Here is a 5,000-nt window from a genome sequence, read left to right as displayed (position 1 = left end):
TCTGTCAATCCTTCCGGTGTCCGGGCCTGGTGAGGTTTCCCGTGTTGAGTCAAATTAAGCCGCAGGCTCCACTCCTGGTGGTGCCCTTCCGTCAATTCCTTTAAGTTTCAGCTTTGCAACCATACTTCCCCCGGAACCCAAAAGCTTTGGTTTCCCGGAGGCTGCCCGCCGAGTCATCGGAGGAACTGCGGCGGATCGCTGGCTGGCATCGTTTATGGTTAGAACTAGGGCGGTATCTGATCGCCTTCGAACCTCTAACTTTCGTTCTTGATTAATGAAAACATACTTGGCAAATGCTTTCGCTTCTGTTCGTCTTGCGACGATCCAAGAATTTCACCTCTAACGTCGCAATACGAATGCCCCCGCCTGTCCCTATTAATCATTACCTCGGGTTCCGAAAACCAACAAAATAGAACCGAGGTCCTATTCCATTATTCCATGCACACAGTATTCAGGCGGGCTTGCCTGCTTTAAGCACTCTAATTTGTTCAAAGTAAACGTGCCGGCCCACCGAGACACTCACTCAAGAGCACCCTGGTAGGATTGCAACGGGGTCCGCCTCGGGACGCACGAGCACGCACGAGGCGCGTCGCACGCCTTCAGCTCGCCCCACCGGCAGGACGTCCCACGATACATGCCAGTTAAACACCGACGGGCGGTGAACCAACAGCGTGGGACACAAATCCAACTACGAGCTTTTTAACCGCAACAACTTTAATATACGCTATTGGAGCTGGAATTACCGCGGCTGCTGGCACCAGACTTGCCCTCCAATAGATACTCGTTAAAGGATTTAAAGTGTACTCATTCCGATTACGGGGCCTCGGATGAGTCCCGTATCGTTATTTTTCGTCACTACCTCCCCGTGCCGGGAGTGGGTAATTTGCGCGCCTGCTGCCTTCCTTGGATGTGGTAGCCGTTTCTCAGGCTCCCTCTCCGGAATCGAACCCTGATTCCCCGTTACCCGTTACAACCATGGTAGGCGCAGAACCTACCATCGACAGTTGATAAGGCAGACATTTGAAAGATGCGTCGCCGGTACGAGGACCGTGCGATCAGCCCAAAGTTATTCAGAGTCACCAAGGCAAACGGACCGGACGAGCCGACCGATTGGTTTTGATCTAATAAAAGCGTCCCTTCCATCTCTGGTCGGGACTCTGTTTGCATGTATTAGCTCTAGAATTACCACAGTTATCCAAGTAACGTGGGTACGATCTAAGGAACCATAACTGATTTAATGAGCCATTCGCGGTTTCACCTTAATGCGGCTTGTACTGAGACATGCATGGCTTAATCTTTGAGACAAGCATATGACTACTGGCAGGATCAACCAGGGAGCTGCGTCAACTAGAGCTGAGCAGCCGGCCGCCCGGGAGTGTGTCCCGGGGGCCCGCGCGAACACGCAAGCGTCCGCTCAATTATTCTGCAAACAGGAGGAGGCTGAGCTCCCCTGCACAATACACCTCGAAACCCTCTCAGGTCCCGGCGGCGCGCAGCGCCGTCCTAAGTACTTGGTCGGGTTCGAGAGAGGCGCAATCGCCCGGAGTTTGGCGAGTAGACGCTTTAGGTGCGACCACCCGTGCTCCCAACTGAGCTTGCCGCTGCCGACAGAGGCCCGGGAGCGTGCTGTCGTGGCATTGCCGGCGGGAGACAACACGCGCCACCTACGGTGGCCGGCAGCTCCAACGCCAGCGCCACAGAAGGACAAAAGCCCCACTTGGGTGCCGAAGCGAACTCTCCCAGCACAGCGCACGCGCCAACACGTCCGCACAGCTGCGATACAAACCACCTGCGAGAACCGCAGAGGCGACCGAGCAGCAGACGGCGTCGCGGCGCCGAGCGCCGGGCGGCGGCGCATCCTCAGCGCACACAGTCCTCAATCGGACCAGCACACTGCAGATGTCCACCGCGCTTCGCACCGGGCCCGCGAGGACCTACTTTGGCCGCACGGCGCCGCGTGCAGGGTGCGCCGGCGCGCAGCTGCGCCGCCTGCCGCCTCCGTCGGCCGGCGCGCCTGCCACTGGCCGCCCCCACCAGCCGGCTGTAGCGCGTGCGCCCACGCACCGCGCGGCCAGCACGCCGGGAGGCCCCCCCCTCACCGGCCGGGGACGGTCCCACCCAGCCACCGCCGCGTATCGCTTCACACCCACATGCCATTCACGTTCGTGGGCATGGTGGGTATCGCTGAAACAACCGGTTGGTAGCTCAACCGATCGTCGCCATCACTGATTCACCTCTAGCGAGAACAACCGCACCACAACCGTTTACCAGTTGTTCATTTGCGTAACGTCACCAGCAAACGTAGACGTCCATCGCCATTTGCAAATTCAACGATTGTTGCATGCCTGTGTCAGGTGTCACGACACACTATGTCTGCCCACATACACGCAACAACATGTGCACGCTTCGCGAACACGTGGAAGGTGGCCCCCGTACGTATGCGATGTCCATTGCGCGAACGACTGTCAACCGGCCTCTGTCGCATGTCGCAGATGTGGAACGCAGTGCACCATGCTATCACGGTGTGTGAGAAGAGACGACTACGTCTGACAACACGCGCCACTACATCAACAGACGGCTCATGCTGATCGCCATCCACGGCATACCATACTGCAATCCAGCTCTTATAGGGAGACGACACGTAGCTGAGTGCACAATATTTGGACCGTATGGTTCGCCGTTGTTGGCGCAGTCGTGGTACGGTCACACATGTACCACGATGTATCATTCAGTACATGAGGACCAATGTGCAGTACAGTGTGTGATTTGGACGTACAACATCAGCGGACAGTTGACACACGCCGTACCACAACGTAGGCTGTGCTTCGCCATGCAAATGCCAATGAACAACTGCGAAGGGCATTGAGCATGTACGTCCTGCTGCCATCCGCATTACAGTGTATAGCTGCAAGGTGTTTAACATGAAGCGATACTCTGGGGACCAGGCAGTGCGAGTAGCAAACTATATTGCGGGGGTTGCAGTTAGGCAACACCACACTAATTTAACGCGTCGTATGACAATTACAGAGCAGGTTAAGGCCCAACGTGTGTTGGGTTAAGGCCCAACGTGTGTTGGGTTAAGGCCCAACGTGTGTTGGGTTAAGGCCCAACGTGTGTTGGGTTAAGGCCCAACGTGTGTTGGGTTAAGGCCCAACGTGTGTTGGGTTAAGGCCCAACGTGTGTTGGGTTAAGGCCCAACGTGTGTTGGGTTAAGGCCCAACGTGTGTTGGGTTAAGGCCCAACGTGTGTTGGGTTAAGGCCCAACGTGTGTTGGGTTAAGGCCCAACGTGTGTTGGGTTAAGGCCCAACGTGTGTTGGGTTAAGGCCCAACGTGTGTTGGGTTAAGGCCCAACGTGTGTTGGGTTAAGGCCCAACGTGTGTTGGGTTAAGGCCCAACGTGTGTTGGGTTAAGGCCCAACGTGTGTTGGGTTAAGGCCCAACGTGTGTTGGGTTAAGGCCCAACGTGTGTTGGGTTAAGGCCCAACGTGTGTTGGGTTAAGGCGCAACGTGTGTTGGGTTAAGGCGCAACGTGGGTTACGTTAAGGCGCAACGTGGGTTACGTTAAGGCGCAACGTGGGTTACGTTAAGGCGCAACGTGGGTTACGTTAAGGCGCAACGTGGGTTACGTTAAGGCGCAACGTGGGTTACGTTAAGGCGCAACGTGGGTTACGTTAAGGCCCAATATAGGTTAGGTTAAGGCCCAATATAGGTTAGGTTAAGGCCCAATATAGGTTAGGTTAAGGCCCAATATAGGTTAGGTTAAGGCCCAATATAGGTTAGGTTAAGGTACAATATAGGTTAGGTTAAGGTACAATATAGGTTAGGTTAAGGTACAATATAGGTTAGGTTAAGGTACAATATGGGTTAGGTTAAGGTACAATATGGGTTAGGTTAAGGCGCAATATGGGTTAGGTTAAGGCGCAATATGGGTTAGGTTAAGGCGCAATATGGGTTAGGTTAAGGCGCAATATGGGTTAGGTTAAGGCGCAATATGGGTTAGGTTAAGGCGCAATATGGGTTAGGTTAAGGCGCAATATGGGTTAGGTTAAGGCGCAATATGGGTTAGGTTAAGGCGCAATATGGGTTAGGTTAAGGTACAATATAGGTTAGGTTAAGGTACAATATAGGTTAGGTTAAGGTACAATATAGGTTAGGTTAAGGTACAATATGGGTTAGGTTAAGGTACAATATAGGTTAGGTTAAGGCACAATATGGGTTAGGTTAAGGCGCAATATGGGTTAGGGTAAGGCGCAATATGGGTTAGGTTAAGGCGCAATATGGGTTAGGTTAAGGCGCAACGTGGGTTACGTTAAGGCGCAACGTGGGTTACGTTAAGGCGCAACGTGGGTTACGTTAAGGCGCAACGTGGGTTACGTTAAGGCGCAACGTGGGTTACGTTAAGGCGCAACGTGGGTTACGTTAAGGCCCAATATAGGTTAGGTTAAGGCCCAATATAGGTTAGGTTAAGGCCCAATATAGGTTAGGTTAAGGCCCAATATAGGTTAGGTTAAGGCCCAATATAGGTTAGGTTAAGGTACAATATAGGTTAGGTTAAGGTACAATATAGGTTAGGTTAAGGTACAATATGGGTTAGGTTAAGGCGCAATATGGGTTAGGTTAAGGCGCAATATGGGTTAGGTTAAGGCGCAATATGGGTTAGGTTAAGGCGCAACGTGGGTTACGTTAAGGCGCAACGTGGGTTACGTTAAGGCGCAACGTGGGTTACGTTAAGGCGCAACGTGGGTTACGTTAAGGCGCAACGTGGGTTACGTTAAGGCCCAATATAGGTTAGGTTAAGGCCCAATATAGGTTAGGTTAAGGCCCAATATAGGTTAGGTTAAGGCCCAATATAGGTTAGGTTAAGGTACAATATGGGTTAGGTTAAGGTACAATATGGGTTAGGTTAAGGTACAATATAGGTTAGGTTAAGGCGCAACGTGGGTTACGTTAAGGCCCAATATAGGTTAGGTTAAGGCCCAATATAGGTTAGGTTAAGGCCC

The 5,000-nt window shown here is 52.8% G+C and overlaps 1 non-coding gene across 1 annotated transcript in view; it reads right to left on the bottom strand.

Moving 5' to 3' along the window:
* Positions 1-1,337, bottom strand: part of LOC124586567 — a 1,910-nt gene extending 573 nt beyond the window's left edge. The window contains exon 1 of the ribosomal RNA XR_006975167.1: positions 1-1,337. This exon is cut by the window's left edge and continues 573 nt beyond it. This is a non-coding gene — a ribosomal RNA (small subunit ribosomal RNA).
* Positions 1,338-5,000: the final 3,663 nt, after the last annotated feature.

Source organism: Schistocerca americana, unplaced genomic scaffold, assembly GCF_021461395.2.
Source record: "Schistocerca americana isolate TAMUIC-IGC-003095 unplaced genomic scaffold, iqSchAmer2.1 HiC_scaffold_559, whole genome shotgun sequence".
NCBI lineage: Eukaryota > Metazoa > Arthropoda > Insecta > Orthoptera > Acrididae > Schistocerca > Schistocerca americana.
The sequence above is the reverse complement of the archived record's forward strand: the minus strand, read 5'-3'. Positions and strand labels throughout refer to the sequence as shown.